Raw genomic sequence first — 25,810 nt, 5'->3', positions numbered from 1 at the left:
AGGGGTTAAATACAGCTGCTTGGGAGAGCCAATCAGGAGCTCCTGTGTGGAAATGGTTTCAGAGGAGCTTGCACTTGGTGATAAATTTGGAAGGTGCCACATACAAGAGCCTTAAGGTTTCCAATTGCTTCATTAGACATTTGGCTTGTCTGCCCCACACCTGACATCAGATGTGAGTTGGCTGTGGCTTGGGAGAAACCAGCCTCATCGGCTAAATCAGGACCTTTGGCAAGCGTCATATGATTTAAGGACCGGTGGTTTTCTATTACCCTCTTACAGTATTAATACAGCATTGATTTGCATTCTTTAAATGTCTATTTATACATATTATACTTAAGTAAATAAATGGCCCAATTCTAAATCTGATTGCTTCTGGGAGAGTTGCATAATCAGTGGCAGTTCACTAATGAGCGGATGTGTTTGGGATCATGGCAAAAATCCCACTGCATTGCTGATGCTGATTTACCACCAAAAACAAATTTAATTGGATTTATTTGTTTGCTTGCTTTTTGTACAGGTCTCCTTATTGATTTTTGTGTGGGATTTGTGTGTTTTATTCAGAATGCTTGATTTCTTTTAAGAGGCTAGCAGAAAGCGAATTTTGATGTAGACTTACATGACTGTATTGAAACAATGATGCCAAATTATTTAATTGACCCTCAACTATTCATTAGTGCAGTTTAACCATGTTCTAGCCTTGGCTAGATTAGGACAATCTGAATCTCAGTTGTTCCCTTAGGAAATGAGTTTTGATCATTCATCCTTGTTATTTTGCCAGCTGCTGTGCTCCTGCCAAGCTCCAAAGACAAACATCAATTTGTTTGTCAAAGTTCTTGATCACCTGGTGAGTTCAGCTGCAGGAAAGGATTGCAGGCTTTGTGATAACATCTTTTTGGAGAAAGTTTCAGATGTAGATTTTGCTTCTCACTTTACCTAAGTGAGGGCTGCCTTTGGGTCTTGCAGACTTTGCAGCCCAGCTGACATGGCATGAGATTTAGGCTGCACAGACAACATACATTTAAAGCATATTACTTTCCCCAAAGAATTCTAGGAACTGTAGTTTGTGGAAGGTCTGGGACTTGTAGTTTTGTGGTGGGTAAATTACAGTTCCCAGGATTCCATGGGTGGAAGCAGTGTGCTTCTTCTGTCGGCAGGTGAGATCCCTGGTCCCCCGTCCCCTGGTGGGTCACTTTTGACAGGTGACCAGGCCTGTTTACCTCTCAGTCACCTGAAATCACCTGACACTGGGTGACTCATTTTTCCTGAGTAGCATGGCTTGAGTCCATGCCATGCTGCAAAGGAAGATCCAAGTTGACCTCTGCAGACTTGTTGTCACTGCCCATCAACTCATCAGTGGCAAGAGCAAGTCCACTTAGGGTAGGGCAGGGCAGGGCAGGACTGTGCTATGGTGTTCTTCATTAGAAACTTAAAAATGCAGCCCATCCAAATGGGCTTGCTGTCACCAACCATCAGCTAATTGGTTGTGCCAGCAAGCCCCATCCCCCTTGCTAAGGAACAATCAAGAGCACATGTTAGGGCTCCTAACTGTTTGTTGGTACCTACGTCTCTACCTGCCCCACATCTGATATCACTTATAGCATCAAATGTGGGGCAGGTGGGGTAGGTTAGGAAAAGCCTCCTCACAAGCCGATTTGGGTCCTGTGCCAGGCCTAGTTAGGGTGGGTTGGTGGTTCCCCACCCCTGATTTATTCCTGCCCTCTCTCCATTTTCATCAACACAAACCCAAATCAAATCAAGCCCAAGTCCTCTTTAAGTCCAGTTGAAAATGGGTCAGTGTTTCCTCAACCAGCTACATTTGTGAGGGACAGTCTATTAAGTTCAACTTCAGGCACTGCAAATGTGGGCTCCCAAGACCAAATGAGGCATGATTTTTCTCGTGCAGTTTTGCATGGCATAATTTAAAAAGAGAAGGAAAGCTGGCATAGATTATCTCTACACTATATTGGTACCAAGGCAGAGAACTTTATCCTTTTACCTTTGCCATGATTTCAGCTGGAATTCCACACATGAGCCACACATCTTCTATTAGCAATGGAAGATGAACTCCCATTGACACTAACCCAGTTGTGCTCAAGGCCTCCCACCCTGGCTATTGTTTTAGGTACAACAACTAGGTAGTGCCAAGCTAAATGATTTTAAAAATCAAATTTACTTTGATCCTCCCTGTGTCCAAAAGAAGTTCCCTCATGGCACCCTTGAGGCCTTCATGGAAAATGAGAGTTTAATGAGGCTGAGAGGTAGAAGACACTTGCTAAGCATTGTAATAAACACAGAGACGCTGCTGCACTTTGTTTCTGCTGCTGCTGCTGAGGAACAACCTGATGCTAATAAAACAAAGAAGCCAGCTGTACATTCATCCCCCGTCTAAAGAATAGTTAAACAGCAGGTGTTTTATGGACTATTCCAAAGTGGCTGGAGTGGTCTGTTCATTAAGCGCTCATTTGCTGGTAAACAACTCAAAGTAAATCACTCCTGAAGGCAAAATCTTTCTGGTATTGATAGGAAGAGCAATGCAGAAAGCCTGGAAGCCAAGGCAATGCTTGCGGAAGGCTGATGCTATCCCATGAAACGTGACAAGACTCTTGCTGCTTAGAAACCATTTAACATCCTGCTGTATTGTTCTCAAGGCTCTTTTAAGGGGGGGGGGGTAAAGTGGCCTTTGAAGTAGTAAAGGTTTCATGCTTTCCTTGTCCCCACAGAACTGATCCCCAAATTCATGTAGCATTGAGACTGAGAGAAAGAAATGAAGCATATTTAAATGGCTTTTAAATTAAATGCTTTTCATGGCCATATTAGAAATAAAGAATTTCAAAAGACACTTACTATTTGCATGTAAAGCCCACCTTTCCTCCAAGGGGCTCAAAGCATCATAAATGGTTCTCTCCACCACCACACACAAACATTTTATCCTCACCACAGCCGTGTGAGGTAGGTTGGATTGAGAGGTAGTGACTGGGCCAGCATCAACTCAGTGAACCTCACGGCTGAGGGGGAAGTTCAACCTGAGTCCCACTGGCTCCAGTATAACACCATTGTCACAGCTCAGAGGCCCCACCTTGAAGAAAATATTGGGTGGGGACCAGACAAGGTTGATGATATGAGAGGGTGGGTGGGAGGGTAGCAGAAAAGAAACTTTAAAGTAAATGGCCAAGCTCTGGACAATGTCCCTCCTCCCTCTCCCTACTCCCCTGGCTTTTATTGCAAGTTTGGGAGGGATTTAATGGACTGCAACTGGGACTGTCAATGGGAGCTTCTCTTGCTGTTGAAAGTATGTGTGTTTTAGTTCCAATCACAATCGCCACTCTGGGCGGCTCCCAATTGAGTGTTAAAAACAATACAGCATTAAATATTAAAAACTTCCCTAAACAGGGCTGCCTTCAGATGTCTTTTAAAGATAGGATAGCTGTTTATTTCCTTCATATCTGAAGGGAGGGTGTTCCACAGGGTGGGTGCCACTACTGAGAAGGCTCTCTGTCTGGTTCCCTGTAACCTCACTTCTCGCAATGAGGGAACCATCAGAAGGCCCTTGGTGCTGGATCTCAGTGTCCGGGTTGAACGATGGGGGTGGAGACGCTCCTTCAGGTATACAGGACCGAGGCCGTTTAGGGCTTTAAATGCAGATCTCTCAGGACTGGTGTTATGTGGTCCCAGTGGCCACTCCCAAGCACCAGTCTAGCTGCTGCATTCTGGATTAATTGCAGTTTCCGGGTCACCTTCAAAGGTAGCCCCATGTAGAGCGCATTGCAGTAGTCCAAGCGGGAGATAACTAGAGCATGCCACAAGAAACAACATCAGGAGGAAGGGGTGTTGCCCAATCCCAGCTCTCTTGCCATCCAGCAACCTTTTACAAGTTCGCTTACAGGGCTTGTTGAGAACCAAAGTCCAAAAGTAGAAAAGAAAGAAAGGCAGCAATGCCCATCAACTTTGGGGGGGGGGGCAGTCCGCTCAAATATTTTATTGGGATGGTCAAAGGGACCTGGTCCTCTAGGAGTTGGCGCCTATGCCACAATGACTCTCTTAGATGTTTGCCAGTGAATTGACAGGCAATATGAAATAATGGTCCATATTCAGGTCAGATTTCAACTTCCATTTCTGGATTTCAGCATTTCCTTTTAGGTCACTCAGTATCTATGGGTATTACTTTCAGTGCCATAAAGCTAGCAACTGAGAAGCACCCTCTCTCAACTGTGACCTTCAAGTCTACTATATTACCAATATACTATTTGTTTCAATGGGGCAAATGCGACAAGGCCTTTTATCCAAGCCTGGACAATTGGTAATCCACCAAGATGAGAAAATTCTGCCAACCTTGTATGCCAGACATTTGGGAAAACCAATGAGCCTGCCTTTGGCTGCACACACAGAACAAGGGATTATCAGTTATATGGCAAATCAAAATCCAAGTAGGCTGTGTTTTAAAATATGCAGCCCATTCTGTGAAGCTTTGTTTCCTTTGAATCCAACTGTTCAAGGACAAATCATATGAAAGAGCTAGACAGCTTTCAGATAACCCTCCCTAAAATATCTATAATATGAAAGATTTTAAAAAGATGCACACATTTCAAAGTTTTCATGCAAACTTTGCAGTAATTTGCATTTTTATTTTTATTTTTAGTTTATGCCAGGTGTTATGGAACACAACTCCCACCTGGACCCATGCTGACTGAGGCTGATGAGAGTCATAGTCCAACACATCCAGAGGGCACCAGGTTGGGAAATGCTGGGTGAAGTTTATAAATCTGAGGCAAAGCACAATCCAATTAGCTGTTCACTTCATGTCCCTTGCTTTATCTTTGCTACAGTGCCTTGGAGACCTTTATGGAATTCATGTGCCTGCTCAAAATTGCTGCTGAAAGCTGAATTCGACCCCAATCAACCTTCTCTGTGTTTGTCTTGTGGCTGACACACACTGCTTCTCTCCTCCTTGATAAATAGAACAAATCACCCACATAGGGAGCGGGGAGGAAAGACCCAAAGATTCCCTACTATATATCACAAGATAGTTTCTTCAAGGGGAGTACAAAGCATGGCTGGTGTAGAAGGAGAAAGTGTAGCCTGGGGAGGGTCCTGGGGACCAGGGGGAGACCTGGGGGAATATAAACAACCCCTGGACTGAGGCTCCCTATCCCTGGTTTTACTCATTGCACCTGGCTCACCAACATTAGTTTCAAGGCCTGACCAGCACCACCTTTTCCTGCGAGAGGCATTTGATGAAATCTCCTCTTGTGCTTTTGCCTTCCTTACATGACACCTGAAATTACGAGTCTGTTTGCCTCAAGCAGTGGGACCTCTGAATACGAGCCCAGAGAGGCGTTGGTTAGCCCTGAAAAGCAAAGCCCCTGGGTATCCCCCCCCCCCCCGCTTTATAAGGGCAGAGGAAAGTGAACCAGGTTTTCCTGCCATGAATTTTCGAAATCAGCATCAGATGGGCCTGACATTTCACGTACCCAAGCTCCAAAGGACCTTGTCACATTTTATTGACTGCTGTAAGGTTCAGTTTAAGGACAAAAAGTATGCTAGCTTTAATAGCCAATATTAAACCTTTTTGAAGTGCTGAAAGTAACGTTGTTGCCATGGCAGCAAACCTCTGGGATGTCCTGCGTGTTCTGGATGTATTTTTGGATTGGATGAAAAGCAAGAGCCATTTGTGCAGGTGTGGGGAATATTTGGCCAGCCAGATGTTGCTGACCTACAACTCCCATCAGCCCCAGCAAGCATGGCCAATGTCCAGGGAAAAGGAGACTTGTAGTTCAGCAACATCTGGAGGTCAAAGGTTCTCCACACCTGCTTTTTAGTGTATCAGAAATGACAATTAAGAAACCAATGACATTGCCTTGCTATCCCCCTTCACACATTATATAAATGAAGGAGCTTCACATGATTGATAGAAAGCAGGGCTGCAATGCTGGGCCTGACCCCTTGAAATCTACACACAGAGTAGGCATCTGTAAGGGGGCTGAAGGGTGGGTGGATGATCTCTGAGGCTGGTTACTCTCTAGGTATAGGACTGCAGGCTGGCAAGTTGTCCTGTATGTTAAGGGGGAAAAACAGTTCTGAATTGCAAAACTACTTCTGCAGGGCAAATTAAAGTAAATGGAATTGTTTTAATTAATTTAATTTTAATCAGAGAAGAGGATAATGAATTGTTTTGTTTAATCATGCTGAGGTGTTTTTTTTGACAGGGGCCTTTTTTAATTAATCTAGTAATTGCAAATTGATTTGCTTCAAATAATGTGTTTGTTGTCCCCCTCTCCTTTCCCCCCCCCCCTACATTTCTTCTCAAAAACCAGGGAGTAAAAGTTGCTGCTGCATCAATCTGCTCCCAAACTCTACTGGGAAGTATCCAACATCACACTATTACGGTATCTTGGAAGCTCAAGGCCTGATGCAGGAGGGATGTCATCCATTTCTTAGTCATAGCTGCCCAACTATCCAATGGTTTCAAGGTTCATTATAGCTAGTAATGGACAATCCCCGCCCTCCCCGCTTGAATTGTTACTGAATCACCAATTCCACGTGCCACTGGCAAACACTTGGGACTGGTTTTGAACTGATTTGTGTTTGCACACATGCCTTCTTGCATTCCTGCTTGGGAATTGTAGCCCAAGGCCAGGAAAGGCAGCATCTTGCTTAGGCAACTATGTGGCACCCCCTTTTCTTCTGTGTATGTTGCAAAGGCTTCATTCATGAACCTTCACCAGCTCACTGTGTTTTGTGGTCTTCCATGGTAGGTGTTGCTCAGTACAGTATGTCAGGTTTTAAAATTGCATTGTTTGCTTAATTAACTTTCTAAATCATTATTTAGTTTATTAGTCACCTGACATTTAAAGAATCTCCAAGAAATATACCCAAAAAAGGAGCATTACGTAAAATCATAATAAAATACACAAAAAGAAAACCCATACAATGCAATAGGCAGCAAATGCATCATAATCTTATCAAAATCCTAGGAGGAGAGAGAAGCTTTGTACCCGGCAATAGGGTTGCAACCTTTGTTCTGGCAAAATGTAGGACAAGGGAGCGGGGATGGCGATTTTTTTCTGTCTGGTGCTAAAGTGACTTCAAAGCAATCCTTTACAATCTATTGTAGTGTAACAGGATGGCCGTTCTGGAATTTAGCACACATACACACGCATACACATGAATTTGTAAATCTGTCTGTTCTTGGCTACCCTGAGCTTAAATACATGACCTTTCCCACACCCTTTCAAATACATGCATTTGGAGAGGATCCCTAATGAGAGAGAGAGAGAGAGAGAAGACCTGAAATAAAGGACAAAACTATATCAATACAGGACATAGAATTTTACACTGAAATACGGGACAATCCTGTATTATACAGGACAGGCGGCAACCCTACCTGGCAGTGAAAGGATGTTAATGATGGCACTAGGCAGACCTATTTTGGATGGCTGGTGTAGCTCAATCAGTAGAGCACAAGGCTCTTAATCTCAGGGTCATGGGTTTGAGCCCCATATTGAGCAAAAGATTCCTTCATTGCAGGAGGTTGGACTAGATGACCACAGGGTCCCTTCCAACTCTACAGTTCTGATTCTATGGTTGTTCTGTAGCATAACCATACAATATAACCAACATGCTTAAGTGTAATGAATGCATGAAAGGTTAGTGCCATAGAGTATTCTGTCCTGCCAGGCTTAGCTAGGTCACTTCCCCTCACCTGGGGAGGAGGCTAATCAAGCCTATTGTTGTGCATCAGTCTACCTGAGAAGCTCAGCTTGTAAAGAGGCTAAGCTGGTTGCTGCAGCTTAGCCACATGTCTCTTAGAAGCCATTCTTGTGTTCCTACACCAACAATTTAGGAACTTTCATCACTGTAACTAAGCCATTTTACTGTCTGTGCAACGTTTTCTGAATGCTGTATGGCAAAGCGTATGAATCTGACATTTGGAAAGTTTTTAACTAAACCATTAACTTATCAAACGTGTGGTCTTTTTCTATGCTGAGGTAAGAGGAGACTTACCTTGGCTCTCACAATGGCATATTTTAAAGGTCTAACAGCCTATATTTCCATACTTTGCTTCATGTTTTGTGATTTTAAATCTCTGCTAGGGTTCTCTCACCAAAGGGTACTTGCCCCAAACCATTCATATGCTACCAATGTGTTCAAGAGAAATGCGTCTCCCCAACCTTTCCTTTCCAGCAGCTAGATTTGATTCAGTTAGATTATGCCTAACCCAGTTTAGGCCTGTATGCAAGAAGCCCATGCCAGTCAAGCTCAAGTTCATTTCAGCAATAAATAGCAGACTGCACCAATCAGCACCATCCCAACAACAGACCATGCAGACACAAAATAGGCACATAAACTCCTAAGGGTGTCGATATAAGAGAGCTTCCAGACTGCCACTGTTTGGGGATGGGATTAAATCCCATCCTGACAAATTCAGGCTGCACAGTTCAAGGCAATTTGGAGCTCTTGTGAAACAAATCCACTCCTCCCAAAAGATGTGCCTTTTCGTGATAGAAAAATGCATTGACACATGTAGGATAATTTTAATGCAGCATCTCCCCACAAACGAATCAGGCTAAATGCTCATTAAACAGACTGTCTGGAAATGGCCAAAATTGTGGGTAGAAGGGCATTTTCAAGGTTAGAGCAGCTTATCTTGAAATCCCTTGCAAGCCGTAAGCTGGGTAAATACATATTGCAACCTATCAGACTTGGATAGCATCAATATTTGCAAATGTTGGAGGTGCCAACTTAAATGTCTTACTAGGCCAGGAGTGGAGACCTTCAGGCTGAGGGTCAAATGCAGCCTGCCAGTCCTCTCTCTGACCCTCTCGATTCTCCTCAGACCGTGGCTCCTCCCCAGTCCACACCCCTTTCTGTCCCTGCTCCATGATTTCCTCAGTGCTTTTGCCTGGCTGAAATTTGCCCTTCCACTGTGGTTGGAGAATGAAGAGGATTGTGCCAAGTTACATGGCTGAAGTGCAGCACACTGTACCAAAATAAGGATCACATGTGTTGCCCAGCCTACTTTTTGCTTCTGGCCCCACCTACTACTGGAATGTGCCCCATGAGGAAATGTGATCCTCAGCCTGGGGAGGGGATCTTACCCTTGGCACAGTTCACTAGCAGTGGAGACCCCTCCTAAACTCTTCCACTGCCACAGTCAGCCACTCAAACATCATGGGAACTGATGCACCTGTTTTGTTAACACCAAAATGTGTTCTGGTCAATATATATAATTCAACCCGCTACAGGGAGGATTCAATCCTGCATGGTGCTGCTTTGCAAGTCGCTTTCCTTACAAAGCAGCACCCACACCCCACAAGATAGATGCTTCTACTCAACAGCTGCTGAGCAGAGGCCTTGGACGGAGGAAGGAAAGCGAGCCAGGGCATTGGGCCTACCTTCTCTTGGGAAGATGCAGTTTCTGGTTAGTATACAGCCCCAAGGTCAAATGCTAGTGGGTAGTCTGGCAGTCCAACAGGTCATGCTCCAGGTTCAATACAGGAAGCCAAAGTTCAACAGGCAGGCAGGTTCCCACCTCTGTAGCCAATCCATGGTCAGGGAACTTGAAGTTCAGTCCCAAAATACACAGTCCTGTGGAGCTCCTAGGACCCCCCAAACTGGGAAGTTAAACAAACACAGCACCTCAGCTTTGCTTCTCTTTCATCCCTTGAGTCTTGATTGCCGCATCTGGGCTTGATGAGGCATGTGACCCTCACCTGTTCTGAGTCTACTCCAGCTTAGGAATCACACACCTCTTCCCAGAGCTAATGAGCCCCACCTGGCCAGCTAGGGAGCTGGGCTGTGGGCCCTTGCCTGCCTCAGCCTCCTAGAACACACCTCCTATTAAGTAGTGGGTGGACATAGCAGACGACACAGAGATTTCTCCAAATAGTTCTTTATAAGTAAGCTGGAACTGAACTGAACAGCAAATAGCTCAGCCAGCCTGCTTTCATAGGCAGCTGGCTGTCAGCATTGTAACAACAACAGCCCAGGGTTTCCTGCCTAAATTAACTTAAGTGGGCCTGAGTGAAAACTATATACACAATACCCCCTGGTGGCCAGAGTGAGAACTTCAATACATAACACCTCCTGCTGCTCCTTATAATAATAATATTAATAATTTATTATTTATACCCCGCCCATCTGGCTGGGCCTCCCCAGCCACTCTGGGCGGCTTCCATAGAAACCAAAAATACAGTAAAATCAAACGTTAAAAAATTCCCTGAACAGGGCTGCCTTAAGATGTCTTCTGAATGTCAAGTAGTTGTTTATCGCTTTGACATCTGCTGGAAGGGCGTTCCACAGGGCGGGCGCCACTACCGAGAAGGCCCTCTGCCTCGTTCCCTGTAGCTTTGCTTCTCGCAATGAGGGAACCGCCAGAAGGCCCTCGGCGCTGGACCTCAGCGTCCGGGCAGAATGATGGGGGTGGAGACGCTCCTTCAGGTATACTGGACCGAGGCCGTTTAGGGCTTTAAAGGTCAACACCAACACTTTGAATTGTGCTCAGAAACGTACTGGGAGCCAATGTAGGTCTTTCAAGACCGGTGTTATATGGTCTCGGCGGCCGCCCCCAGTCACCAGTCTAGCTGCCGCATTCTGGATTAATTGTAGTTTCCGAGTCACCTTCAAAGGTAGCCCCACGTAGAGTGCATTGCAGTAGTCCAAGCGGGAGATAACCAGAGCATGCACCACTCTGGCGAGACAGTCCACAGGCAGATAGGGTCTCAGCCTACATACCAGATGGAGCTGGTAAACAGCTGCCCTGGACACAGATTTGACCTGTGCCTCCATGGACAGCTGTGAGTCCAAAATGACTCCCAGGCTGCGCACCTGGTCCTTCAGGGGCACAGTTACCCCATTATGCCTCAGAGCCGCTGTGTTCGTGGGGAAAGGGGCCTCTCTGGCTCTGGTGATGGGTCCTGCTCCTCTGGTTCCTGTGAACTTGACCCCCATCCGCTTGCCGTCTTCTCTCTCCCCATGAGTACTTTCTATGCCCAACCTCTCCTTCCCCCCCCCCCAGCTTGCCCAGGTGTGTCTCAGTGACAGCTACACCTCTTGCCAGGATCCTCTTCCTTCTCCCCATTACCCTACCTGTTCATGACAAATGGAAAGCAAAACAAAAACAAAAAACACATACACACTACCACTGAAATGATAAATTTAGTTCAGTTCTGCACCCACTGGAAGCATACAGAAATTCTAAAGCACCCTATGACAGAAGCAGAAGAAAAGTAGCCTCTTTTTCAGGTGAAAAAAAGTTTAAGAAATTGGCGGACTGATTTTGGCACAGCAACTTGGGGTACATGGGCAGAAGCTGACTCACACATCTTTGCAGTCCCAACTTGGATTGTGGTGGGAGTAGTTCATGTTGTGTGCAGTGTCCAGACTCTCTCTCTATATATAAACCTTACTGCCATACACATATGACTGAGTAGAATATATTTGCAGTCTCATGCTTATTCACATTGTTCCTTATGGAGAGCTCCTGCACAGGTTTCTCCCTATTATCATTTAGGGATCTTCCTCTGTCTGTTTCATTTCAGACAGATCACTCTGTCACACACTGTCCTCAGCAGTATCCAAAAAAGCCCCACTCAGCAGCCATTCTTCCTCACACACAGAGAGAAGCAGAAAGCAGTTTAAAATGACAATTACTTGAATAACAGTCACAACAGAATGGAATGCCTCGCTCATGTGACTCACAGTCACCCAATCACATGAGAGAGCTACTGCCAAGAAACTCCATGCTAAAAATACACAGCAATTCAACATAAGCAAGCATTCCCATTTCAGGAAATTAAACCATTAGCCTTAACTGTTTATTCCTGGATCTCTCAGTAGTCTCTTAGGAAGAGACCACTGCATAGAAAATGCAACAAAGCGTGTTGGAGAGATTGCTTTTCTTCTCCCGATTATTAATTATATTCTTGCTGCTAGAAGCTTATTCCTTGACAATTCCTTCTTGACAGCCCTCTCCCCATCTTTAGGCAGGACAACTTGTTCAAAGACAGCAGTGCATGGAGAGAAATAAAAGCATACAGTGTGCTGGTTAATTCAAAGGAATATGAAAGGCAATTGGGCTTTCACTAATCACAAACAAAATCATTTTTTTTGTTCCGTGAACATACATAAATTCCAACTATGATATGGGGAAAGGTTTACAATAAGGCGAGGATATGCTCTGATCATGCAGAATTTTAAAGGCAGTTAATCCAAAGGAAGCCTCTGAGGAATAATTCACCAATTGATCTGGACAACGAAATGGGACATCTCATGTGAAGTACGAAATAATAATGTGAGGGTGGTGGTGATGGTAGGGAGATATCAAATTTCATAGGCAGTACTATTGTCTGTTGTTTTAGTTGAATTTTCTGTTTCCAGGCCTCCTAGGAAAGTGACAGACCTTGGTGTCTCAAATTTCAGTGGTGCCCTGTGTGATGCCAAAATATGGTGCTGTTGTATGTCAAAGTTGCACACCCACACCCCTCAGCACCCCAGAAGTTCCACACCTGGTGTGACCACACCAGTCGTGCTCCCCTAGATCTCCCCTAGATTTCCTTTGCCTAGGAAAGCGGGTCACCAACCTTTGGGGGCCAGTGAGCATAACTGGAATTTTGAGGAAATGCTGTGGGTACCAGTCACAAAATGGTTGTCATGGGGGATGTCAAGTCACAAAATGGCTGCCACATCTAAGAGATCAGGATAATAGACAGGACCACAAAACACGCTTTCCCATCAATGATGACTAGAGTTGCCACTAAACTTGCTCACAGACACAAGCTCTTTGTTTGGACCAGATTTGGGGTGGGGACTGCCATCCAAGGAAATGTAGGGCATGTTTAGGGCAGCATGTTCAGTGTAGGAGAGGTTAAGCCAGTGCAAATAGGAACTGAGCAGGAAGAGCAAACATTCTCTTGTGTGGTGTGGGTTTTTTAAAGGGGATATTTACCAAAACTTTTGCAGGCACCATGGGGGGTACTGGTGGGCACACTGGTGCCCACAAGCACCGTGTTGGTGACCCCAAGTCCTAGGATCCTGCTTTATTACAAACTACTGAAGCCTTTGGACAGTCCATGCTGGGGAGTTTTGACACAATAGCTCCATCTGTACAAGCAATGACAGGATACTAACTACATCGTATCTGTGCCATATGGGCTTGCTAAAGCCAAGCAGTCTGACACTGAGGATAAAATGGCAGCTGGGGAGTGGGAGGGAAGCACGATGGATTCTGCCTTGAGTTCTTTCTAGGAAAGGTGGGATAAGAAGTGCAAAAAGGAAAGCAAGGTTGCTGAAAGGGTTTTGGAGCAGGTTTAGATTTAAGTGTGTGGAAGCCCTCATACTGATCTCAGAATCATGTCTTATCTATTTTCCATTCCAATTTGTTTAGATATGGAGGAGGAAAGGGAGCCCTAAACACAACCCAAGGAAGCCAAACTATGATCTGAACAGGACCCGTATCTGTTCACAAGGTGAACACTAGCATCATTGAATAATATAATACACCATGGTCGCTGAACTGGGTTTTCCCAGTAGTCCCCCTGACAATTCGCACCTCTTAGAGTTTCCCATAATAGCTTTATTTTGTTATGTATTTATTGTATGGGTTTCTACTCCACATTTTGATGTAAAAGCATTTCCATGGTGGTTCACCACTACTCCACTAAAATAATAAAAAATATATAATAACATTAATGGTACAAATCAACCATCCTTTTTTTTAACCCTACAAGATACAAAGAACAAAAACAATCTATGCACATCACTGCATCAGCTACCTCTGTTCAAATATTCAATATTCCCATAAACCTTTTTGGTGTATAGCAAGTTAAGAGCTGAAAAACATATTGTGAAAGGAAATGCCCTTGAAATGAGGAGGAATGATCCAGAAAAAGGCAGTACCTGTCCGCTGATGTTTGAGGAAAGTGGAAGGGCAGTTGCTGCTGGTTTCACTTTCTCGCTGCAGTCACCTGTGTCACCTTCAAACTGCTCAGGTGGATGGAGGGTCCTTTGGACTAGTGGGGAGATGGTAATGGGGTCTCAGAGTTCCCCACTTGATCAAAGAGCCTCCTGTCAGCAGAGGAACACTATTGGAATGCATAGTTAAATACAGCTGCGGTGCATACATAAAATATGGAACTAAGGAGGCAGTGATAGCCATCAATTTAGATGGCTTTGAAAGAGGATTGGACAAATTCATGGAGCAGAAGGTCTCCAGTGGCTACCAGCCATGATGGCTAAGCTCTGCTGCCACCGTTGGAGGTTACAGCCTTCTGAGTACCAGTTTCTGGGAGCCACAGGAGGACACAGTGCTCTCATGTTCAGGTCCTGCTTGTGGGTTTCCCACCAGCACCTATGTGGCTACTGTGAGAACAGGGTGCTGGACTAGATGGGCCATTGAACTGATCCAGCAGGCTCTTCTTTTGTTGTCATGAATACAATTAAATGCTATCCACTCTTTTTTGCTCACGTAAGAGGGCTAATTTGAAATACACATGCTTTTTCTTTTTAAAACAGCAATTCCCATCCAGCTCTTAAAGCATGAATGTTTTGGAAAGTAGATATTGCATTATGTGAATTCAACTGGTGTATGGTATGCAGATGTCTCTCCACGGGAAACATTTCTGTTGATGACTATTACATTCTCCTAATTTAGATGCCTTGGAATAAAGAACAAACTTTAAAAAAGAAGAAGCAGACAACAGAAGACATTTCAGTTTGTCTGGCACTTTATGTTTGCCAAATGGTGTGAGCAAAAGCTTGCCGAAGTCATTTAAAGTAGTAGTAAAATTAGCATTTCATGGGGCCTTAGCTATCAAGATTAATAGGCATTGCTGAAGATCCATTCAGACACAATTTTCTGGATATGTAGAGAGCATAGTGACAGAACACTGTGTGGCTAGTGGGCTGCTCTATGTTGGAAGCTAGCTAACGGAGTACCGCAAATTTGGATCTCGTTCATAAACAGAGTAACGTGTTGTAGGTTTTAAAAGACCCTTATTTATTTTAAAAAATCATCTGAAGATGAACAATGAATAGGACATTGTTCTCCAGACATTGCACGACTGTACAGGTAAGCTCTTTATATTATAATTATAATTCCATGTGTGTGAATTACAAAAACTGTATCTAAGAGTAGTGTAGGGGTCATATATGTGGTGGGAAAAAATTCAACCTTACTAAGGTTGTTTTCCAGGTGGGTAATTTACCAAACGCGGGTGGCGCTGTGGGTAAAAGCCTCAGCGCCTAGGGCTTGCCGATCGAAAGGTCGGTGGTTCGAATCCCCGCAGCGGGGTGCGCTCCCGCTGCTCGGTCCCAGCGCCTGCCAACCTAGCAGTTCGAAAGCACCCCCGGGTGCAAGTAGATAAATAGGGACCGCTTACCAGCGGGAAGGTAAACGGCGTTTCCGTGTGCGGCTCTGGCTCGCCAGAGCAGCAATGTCACGCTGGCCACGTGACCCGGAAGTGTCTCCAGACAGCGCTGGCCCCCGGCCTCTTGAGTGAGATGGGCGCACAACCCCAGAGTCTGTCAAGACTGGCCCGTACGGGCAGGGGTACCTTTACCTTTACCTTTAATTTACCAAAATAAAAGGGCATAGACCACTTCAAAGGAAAAGACCTCTGTGGGCACATGGGCCCCCATAGAACACATTTAGGTAGTGTGCATGGAAAGCGGGGGGGGGGTCCCCTTGTGCTAGCAGTAATCCATGTGCTGCTAGGACCTTCAATTAGCACTACATTGAATACAACCTATAGTTTCTTATAGGCTTTAGCTAATTGTTCATTATTTATTTCACTGCAACATTTAAATCATTATTGCTATTCAACATTTAAATCTTTATCATTTTTGGACCTTAAAAATGCAGCGGCAATATATTGATCATTATAGACAACTGCTTTCCTTTAGAACACAACAAAACATTGAACATATCATTTATTTTGGCTCATCTCATGTCTAAAGGATATCCCCCAGAGGCAGCAAGATATGATAATGATTCCCAAGGAAAGTATGTGAGGTAAGCAAGCAAAGGCAAACTTTTGAAGCTGATATTCAAACGATCCAACCTATCTAAAAATAAATACATTGGAACCCAGAACAGACAGCATTAATTACACCTTAGAGAGGATCCACAGAGTCTTTGGTCTTGAAGATGTGTTAGTCAGGAGAGCCAGGAAATAACAACCAAAAGGAAATGAGCCAAGCTTGGGTTGTTAGGGAAAATTGTGTAAGTCCAAATTACTCAGCTAAGGGACTTCCTGGAAATATTTCCAGGGAGCCTTCACGCTGCCATTAAACTAAGTCCCTTAACAGTTCAGCTTGTTTTCTCCCCATTCTACAGGTAATAACTTTTCTGTAATGAGAATTTGCAAGTGATGAAATCATAGCTGAAGCTCTCTGCTGGGAGAAACCAGAATCAACTCACTAAGATTACTTAATTTATTTCTTCGTCACTTCCCACAACCAAGGATCTCTCAAACTAAAGTTTCACACATGCATGTTGCTTGATGTCTCAAAGCACAGACATGTAAACTGACTTCAATGGCATGCATAGTGTATGAGGTGATGTTGTGAGACCCCAAGATCTATCAATATTATTATATATTTACTTATGCCCCCACTTTTTCCCTAACAAGACTCAATGTGGCTTTCAGATTAAAAACAAGAATCACTAAAAACATAAAAGAGCAATTAAACGTAGATAGAATTAACACTATATGCCTATATAAAACCTGTTTAAAACATACAAATAATTACCATAAAAACAGCACAGCACCAACCCTTTTATTAAAAGCAGCCAGTTCTTAAAAGCCTGTTGAAACAAGGTCTTCATCTGCCTATCTATGCTGTGTGATCCAAATTGGCATGTTCTTTTTTTAAAAAATAATATTACAAAAAAGAAAAGGAAGAAAGAAGACAAAAGAACAAAAAAAGAACAAAAAATAGAAAAAACAATACAATACATAAACAATACAAAACACAACCTTAACACATTAAACTAACACAATAAACTAAACCAAACAAGACAAAAACAATTTAAAAAACATACATCATACCTTTTCCATATTCTATCTTTCATTCCCTTGTATCATTGACCTCCTCTCACCTCCCTCTTTGTATTCCACTTCCATTAATTGTTTCAGCAATTCCTTTCCATCTTTCTCTATTTTCTATCATATAAATGTCTTAACATATTTTTAATCTTATTTCCATTAAAATTGGTATACTTATTTAAGCTTAACTCCTTATAGCATTTCAGCAAAAGCCATAAAATTTCCTTCCAACATTTTTCTGTCACTCATTAATTTTACAATATTTCTATATAAATTGGCATGTTCACACATGCAGACAATTATCTGAAACTTCAGTCATCAGGTGAGGAATATGGATGTCTAAATACTCTTTTGCTGGGAACTGTAGAACTCATTTGACTTGGAATGTGCCTCTTTGTGGGAGGGAAGGTGGATGAGGATCTATGCCATACAACACCTTGGTATTAATATTTACAGGCCTAACACCTGATCCTTTATCTTCAAATTTAAGCAGCAGTTCCATAGACGACGAGCAGAATTTGAAAGTATAATAGTAAAGTGTTGCTGCCATATATACATATATATAGAAAGGGAGAGAGTTAAAATCTGGTTTACTTACTAAATCTTCAAAGGTCTGGTTAATGTGCTTTCTCATACATCTGTACAGGCAATAAAACTTACCTTAGTTACAATGTGGTAAAAGTTCCTAAATAATTGGTATAAGCACGCAGGACTGGTTGGTGAAAGCCATGCGGTTGAGCTGGGGCAACCAGCTCAAATCTCTTCAGATGCTGAGCTTCTCAGGTGGACTGGGGCTAAACAGAAGGCTTAATTACCTACCGTATTTTTTGCACCACAACACTCACTTTTTTCCTCCTAGAAAGTAAGAGGAAATGTCTGTGCGTATTATGGAGGGAATGCCTACGGGTGGCGGGGGGGGATCTGCTGCAGTCGTGAGCAGAGGATCCATGGTTCCCCTTCCTTCCCTCCTCCGTGGCTCGCTTTGAAACAGCAAAGCGGGAGAAGAGCCGCTAAGTGGGGAGGAGAGAGGGACAGAGAGCCTGCTTCTTTAAAGGAGCAAAGCGGGAGAGGAGAGGAGCCGCTTACACGAGTGTAAGCGGCTCCTTTCCGGTTGTTTCCTTTAAAGCAAGCAGGCTTTCTGTCCCTCTCTCCTCCCCACTCTAATATGGGCCTATGGCCGTAATAAACTATCTATCTCCTCCCCACTCAGCTCGCTACATAGCAGCAAAGTTTTTCAGCTCGCTAAACCACGGATGAGCGGGGAGGAGGGAGAAAAGCAGAGCCTGCTTGCTTTAAAGGAGCAAGGTGGGAGAGGAGAGGAGCCTTCTCCCCTTAAACCCCTCTTCTACATTATTAGCAGCATCCTTCTCCACCCACCCCACGCGTGTTCCTTCTCCCCTTAAACCCCTCTTCTGCATTATTAGCAGCATCCTTCTCCACTCACCCCATGTGTGTTCCTTCTCCCCTTAAACCCCTCTCCTGCATTATTAGCAGCATCCTTCTCCACCCACCCCACGCGTGTTCCTTCTCCGCTTACACCCCTCTTCTGCATTATTAGCAGCATCCTTCTCCACCCACCCCACGCATGCTCCTTGTCCCTTGAGTGCTTTTCCTTCCCTCCCGACTTAAAACGTGGTTACAAAGCACAGATCCACATGGATCCTCAGGATATTTGCATTGGGCTACTCCAGACTCACTGTCAGATCACATGTCTGTGGCCACAGCATGAACCACAAAAATCATACATCCACTGTTTCGTTTAGAATATTTTTGTTTGTTTGTTTGTTTTCCTTCTCTAAAAACTATGTGCGTGTTATGGTCGGGTGCGTGTTATAGAGCGAAAAATATGGTAGTTCCTCCCAAGGTGAGGGGAAGTGTTCTAGGCTAAGCCTGGCAGGACAACTTGCTCATTGGCAGTAACCCTTTCGTGTGTTAATTAGAATTAATATGTTGGTTATATGAGGCCAGTTATCTCACACAAACAGAACAAGGAGATGAGAGTTCTTGATCTCAATTCAGGTTTACATACTTACTTTCCACAAAAGTCTACATATATTCAGAAATAGAATTTGGATGCTAGAAATGTCTTTAGTACAGAAATCAGGTCTGAAATGTGAATTTCTGAAACTTCTACATCTTCCAACCTTAATCATTATTACGAGATTAACTTTTTAATTATATGTTACTTTCTATATGGATGCTTTAGTTGAGATTCCTACATTGCAGGTAGTTGGGCTAAATGACCCATGACAATTCTATGATGCTATAATTCTACCACCTGCAAACTATATCATCATATACGCTCTAAAAAGTGCTGGGGAAATTGCAGCAGAGTGAGTTCTAATTTGGATGGGGCCCTCCAGATGTTGTTGAACTACAGCCCCCATCATCCCTGATTGTTACCAAGAAGTTCAACTGCAACTCTGCACCTGCCCCAAGACTATGTGTTCATGTTGGCTTTGCTCTGAGCAGTGAGTGCGCACCATTGCAAGAAACCTGAGGGAGCTATAGAAGCTCAGGCTAAGTATACTTCCAGCAGTGAGTGGCTCGTGCAAAGTATCAGGAGAAACCACCGTGGTTCCTGCCAAATGCTTTCCCTATAGCGGATCCTGGACAGGAGAATTTCAAAGATGCATAATGGATTATGTCATCTAATTAGTGCCCACAACTTCTACCATATCTAATGCAAGTAGATGCCCTGCTTTAGCATTAATTAACTCTAGACAATAATGAAAGCAGCCACCAGCAAGCACCTTCTTTCAGTAACTGGATTAAGTCTAAAATTACAATGTCTCCACCTTTCCCTGTGAGCTGCTGCAGTGATGACAGCAGCAGCAGGGATGTGATGAGCTCATATGTGGTCTCTTCTCTCCTTCCCTTTTCACCCCCTTCTCTCTCTCTCTCTCTCTCTCTCTCTCTCCGCATTTACCAGGGGATAAGAGGGAAAGACTGAGAGTGCTTCCAGGCCGACACTGTTTTGTTGGAGGGATTCAAAGAACTATAGGGATTCACAATTAAAGCAGATCAAAGGGCTTTAAAAGAGAATGGGACTATTTTGCAGTTTGGAAAGTGATGGGGAAATGCATTGAAAAGTGTGGGGTGAATGAATAGGTGGGAAGGTGTATGAGCACCCTGCAAGCTTAACAAGAGAAATGCTCAATGCTCAGCAAACAAATTAGATGGAATACTCAATACAGACCAGATATGATCTAAAATCCACATAAGCATTGTGCATGCAAACTGGGACGAGTGCTCTATGAACCGGTCATCTGGAAGCGCCCTGTGATTGACAGAGAGAAAGAGGGCGAGGAAGAATCAGGAGAAAGATAGCTGCCCCTCTGCTGCCACCCGGACAGCCACCAGGATTAACAATTACAAGCAAATTTAGAACTGGTTTTTCCTGGTTGTTCTTTTACTCGTAATTGCCAGTCCCAATCCAGTTTGAGCCTGGTGGAGCTCACCTACTTTTTAAGGCAGTCAACTATGTATTTTGCATAGCCCTAAAATATAGGAAATGGGTATTTAATATGTAACTGTTGGGGGGGGGGTGAACGGACATAGCTTAGATTTTTCCATCTCAGGTGCCCAAATGACTTGGCACTGATCTCTTGTTTCTTCCTCCTACCTGGCAAGGTTACATCTGCTTAGATGCTGCACGGCATGCAGAAGCATGGAGAGCCAAGGATATGCCAGACATGCCCCACCACTGCATTGTAAATGGCAGCATTGTGGAGTCTTCTCCTGCCCACCTGCCCCTGCAGAACATCCACTGCATCTGCGGTGGAGGAGGAACTCTCCCTGATTGCATATTGACATTATAGGAACAGTGTGTCAGTGATTTTTCAACATGTATTGCTTGTTTCATCGTGGAAATGTTCCAGCTGTCTATCTTAGTAATGGAATGTCCCCAGGAGAAATACCACATTGCCCAGTAACTGGAGACTTACCAAATCTTTTTGTTCTTTTCCTCACTTCCCTCCTCCTTCCGTCCCCCCCCCCCGCCAACACCCCCGCCGCTGGCAGTGCAAGCAGTGATACACTCTTTTCACTTGTTTAAGCCATCTTTATTTGCTTAGAATTACTGTCTCAGTGCAGTGGTCAAAGGCAGGGGCATTGGCTTTTAATTCAGATGATGGGCCTTGGCTCATTTATATATGCATGAACTGAGCCCTTTTAGAAAGATTGTGGATGCTAAGGAAAATATACAGTAATGGAGACTTGTGTTTCCTTGAGTACAGAAAAGGCCACTTACCTCCTCTCCTTCATGGGAGGGCAATGAATGGGAATGCATAATGTATGCCTTTGTCGTACTCTCATCAGCATAGACATACTGGAAATGAGCAGAAATAGCCAGACAGAACATCAATCTTTTGCGTGCTACAAAAAGTACTAACTAGCACTTTTCCATTTTATTAGATGTCTAATGTGCTGGGGCTACATCTCCTCTCATTTCTCTTCCAATCACCCAGGGAGAAATAGACTAATACTGAGGAATTATTCTAATGTTTCATTGCACCCAAAGCATAGGACTGTGTGCTTTGAATACCATTGTCCTGATCCCATCACGGGACAGTGATGGCCCTAAGTAAGGTAGAAGTCAGTAGGTGCGAGATTCTGGAGAAGATGGCAAGTAAAGCCAGGCCAAATCAGGACCTTGAATAAAGACCAAGGCACTGGTTCAGGACAATGGTTAGTCGTCTTGCAGCTGTGGCAAAAAATACAAGTTGCTTCAACAATGTCTTGGGGCAACTGGCAGAGTTTTATAGACCTGGCTATGTCATCAAGATGGAAGTTCCACCCGGTGAGCTCTGCATCTTGCTTTGTGACATTTTCTGCAGCTATTGGCTTTTACTAGGCAGTGGGATTTTAAGCTGTGAAGACTGCTTTGCAGAAAGCTGCTCAGAGCTCTCCTGAGCCTCCAAGGAGCCTATGATCCAGTAATTGAACGGCAGAGACATCTTTTCACATGGATGGATTTAGGGCTGTGCAAGTGGTATACACTCACTGGACTGGGTACTGATCCGAGGGGGCGCTATCTTGGGCTTTGGGAAGGAGGTTTGAGGCTCTCACAAGGTTTTAGAATCCTTCCTCCTTCTCAAAGCTTAGTTAGTGTTTCCCCAGCTTTGGGAAGAAGGTTGGAGGGCTGCACAGTGACAGTTTTCAGGGAGATCTGATCTGGGGAGCCATCGCCTGAGGCATGACTCTTGAGTTGTGTACAGCTCTCCACACTTTCAGAGTGGCTCCCTCATCACGTCACTTGTGGTCACATTGCAGGGAATCTGCAAGGGCTGGCTTAAAGTGGCAAAATGTCTTAGGCCAGTCATTCACAGTTGATGATGATGCCCCATGATCTCCACTGGAAACTAAAAGAAAGTAAGGATCAGCAAAGGCACAACACCAGTTAGCACAGAGGCAGGCTGAATGGAACGCCGTGCATCTGGCTTTCACATTAGCTGTGCTGTTACTCAGAGCAGCCCACAGCCTCTGCTCCCAGACTAAAATAGCAGCTGAACCTATAGGGGCTGCCTACAAAAGGGCCATGGGGGATGGTTGAGCTGTTATCTGAAAGTACCATTTGAGACCTCTCGGAGAAGAATAAACAAAGACTGTTTAAAAAAAGATCCACACCAGCCCATTCCATAGGCTAATTTAAACTGAAAACAACCTGTGTGTATTTGAAGACTTTGTTCCACACACTTCAGACATAGCAATAATAATGATGCTATTAAAAGCCATAGAAAAACAAACAAGTCACACCAGCTAGTAAAAAGTACAAAATATCAATATAATCTGTAGTCCCCAAATCCCATCAAATTGCCCTTGCTTCTCCACAAATAGGAATAAACACTTTGATGGCATTGCATCTGGTCTTCTGCCTTGTTTTGGGAACAGCAGACTTCCATGGATCATTGATGGAGCCCACCAGATCTGATCTGGGGAGCCAGATGAAGGCTGATTTACCTTCATCAATCCCTCTACCAACGGATGTCACTGTCTCATGCCTGCCAGTGTAGAATCTTCTGTTTCTTCCTTGCTAATAACCACACAGAGACAGTTTCCTAATGCCTGTGACAAGCCATTCTTTTGAAACCACTGGGCATGGCCACTTTTTCAGACACCTCAATGCCAGTAGACATGTGAATTTGGAATTTCATTGATGCTTGAAATCCATTGATTTCAGTGGCACTTACCTCCCCCCCCCCAAAAAAAAAAAGTGTGCTTAGAATCACAGCTTCAACCACTATTTCCTCATTTTGTCTTATTTTGGGGCCGGAGGCGTATCCGATTTGAATTTCTTTTCAACCCCTCTTTCTATGTGATTATAGTGCTGTCTCGTCTTATGTAATGAGTTGGTATATATTTAGTCCTACTGTTTAATGACTTAACTATAGAAAATCCATAGCATTTTGAATGTGTGAAAGGTGCATTTTGATTGCTTTCACTTTGGTTTGAGTACAGGCCTTTCAAACAAAGCAGTCACTAGTAACGATTTTCTTCTTTCTCTCCCTCCACACAATAGGTTTTGTTTAAAAGCTCCTCAGCTAGTTTAGCAGAATTATGGCTATCTATGGAGCACTGCTAAGGTTTTGTTTTGTTTTTTAATTATAGGTAAAGGTAAAGGTACCCCTGCCCGTACGGGCCAGTCTTGACAGACTCTGGGGTTGTGCGCCCATCTCACTTAAGAGGCCAGGGGCCAGCGCTGTCCGGAGACACTTCCGGGTCACGTGGCCAGCGTGACATCGTTGCTCTGGCCAGAGCCAGAGCCAGAGCCAGAGCCGCACACGGAAACGCCGTTTACCTTCCCGCTGGTAAGCGGTCCCTATTTATCTACTTGCACCCGGAGGTGCTTTCGAACTGCTAGGTTGGCAGGCGCTGGGACCGAGCAGCGGGAGCGCACCCCGCCGCAGGGATTCGATCGGCAAGCCCTAGGCGCTGAGGCTTTAACCCACAGCGCCACCTGCGTCCCTTTTTAATTATAGTGGTGTTAAAATATGCAAATGTTTCTAGAATAATTGGGATCTCCCTAACACCTCCTTGTTGTATCCATTAGTGAGTAAGTTTCACTTAGTGGAAAAGCCACGTCATCGCTAAGAATTCTTGGTTGAGTTTGAGCTCAAATCCTGGATCTGCAGTAGCATCAAACTCCATATTAGAAGCCCAGGTTGCATTCTTGGCTGTGATCCATACTGACTGACCTACTACTGAACTGGGAAGAGCCCTCTGGCTGCTTGGGTGCCACCTGGATTGCTGCAGCTGCTCCCTGACAAGGAAAAGAACATACTCTGTCTGGCACATCTTGTGGTTCTTTACCCCAGATTCTGTATTTGCTTTTATACATTGTTTCTTTCATGCTCCCTTATAGCTGTCTTTTACTTCAGGTGTGGGGAACCAGGTGTCATTGGCCAATGGATGAGGTTCATGGAGTTGTAGTCCAGCAACTGAACAGTTTCAGGTTTCCCACCCCTTTATTACTTACAGATGACATTGTGCAGTCCTGGCAACTGGCCGGTAATTACCTTACTTAGATTTTCTGGATCCATGGAGCGCTTCTCAAGGATTGGTCTTATCGCTACCTTCTTCAAGGAGGCAAAGACAACCCCTCTTGCACGGAGATATTAATCACCTCCCTGACCCAGCCAGATGTCCCCTCCCTGCTAATTTTTTAAGACAGGGGAGGCCAGAGTGCAAGCAGTCGCCCTGACCAATCCAAGCTCCTTGTCCATATCCTTGAGCTTTACTAACTGAAACTCATCAAACGCAACAAGACTAATCAGTGCTCTGGACGCCCCTTGAGATTCATCTGCTGTAACATTGGAGTCAAGATCCTAGTGGATGCAAGTGATTTTATCCTCAAAGTGCTTTACAAACCAGTCACAGTGAACTACTATCGGATCTGTCACATCCTTTGAGCCAGACTGCAAAAGGCCTTGTGCTACCCAGAAAAGCTCTGCTAGTTGGCACAATGAGAATGCAATGGAGGCAGCAAAGTATGCTTTCTTTGTTGCCTTCACTGCCGCTAGGTAGGCTCAATGATGAGCCCTCACCAGTGTTCGATTGCATTTGACCAGAGTTTTCCTCTACTCGTGTTCAGGCTATCTCCCTGCTTGTATCCCCACCCTAAGCTCTGGAGTATTTTGTATGTATAAATGCAAATTTAGAAGTACCGGTAATTACTAAAATTATAATTCCAAGCTGTATGCTTCCAAGCTCAATTTGAAGTGCTGATTTTGACCTTTAAAGCGCTTTACGGCTCAATATCTACAGCAGTGGTTCTCAAACTTTCTCCTCTGGGCCACACTTTCAGAATAAAAATTTGCACACGCCACACCATTATTTTTTTATTGATAAGAAATACATTGGAAAACAAAAAGAGGCAACTCTTAGCAGTGTTTGATTTATAACACAGAACACAACAGCTTTATAATATCCTCATGGGATATCCAGAAAATGTAAAACATGAATCATCCCCAAAATATAATTATCAATGAGCCTCTTACATATGTATCTTAAGTATGTATATAAACTCAATGAAAGGTGTGAGCTTGCAGTATCAGTTGGTGCTCTTGGTCTCATTTTGCAATGATATCTATCCATATTCTACAAATAAAAAAATATTTTTATACTATACTATGCTGAAATATTTAAATGTTTCTTTGCTTCTTCTTGAATTTTACCACCACACTTGCCATCCTCTCCTGCCACACCAGTATGGTGCACCATATCCTTTGAGAACCACTGGTCTACAGGAATGCCTCTCCCAGTATGGA

The 25,810-nt window shown here is 44.1% G+C and overlaps 1 long non-coding RNA gene across 1 annotated transcript in view; it reads right to left on the bottom strand.

Annotated features, from left to right (window-relative positions):
• Positions 1 to 11,640, bottom strand: part of LOC307215612 — a 44,485-nt gene extending 32,845 nt beyond the window's left edge. Inside the window, exons 1-2 of the long non-coding RNA XR_013838588.1 lie at positions 10,849 to 11,640; positions 9,393 to 10,089 (exon numbers count right to left, since the gene is read on the bottom strand). This is a non-coding gene — a long non-coding RNA (uncharacterized lncRNA). The remainder of the gene's footprint in view (positions 1 to 9,392; positions 10,090 to 10,848) is intronic.
• Between the last annotated feature and the right edge of the window lie 14,170 nt (positions 11,641 to 25,810).

Source organism: Podarcis cretensis, assembly GCF_951804945.1.
Source record: "Podarcis cretensis genome assembly, chromosome: 4".
In the NCBI taxonomy this organism is placed as follows: Eukaryota; Metazoa; Chordata; class Lepidosauria; order Squamata; family Lacertidae; genus Podarcis; species Podarcis cretensis.
This window is presented reverse-complemented; position numbering and strand designations above follow the sequence as displayed.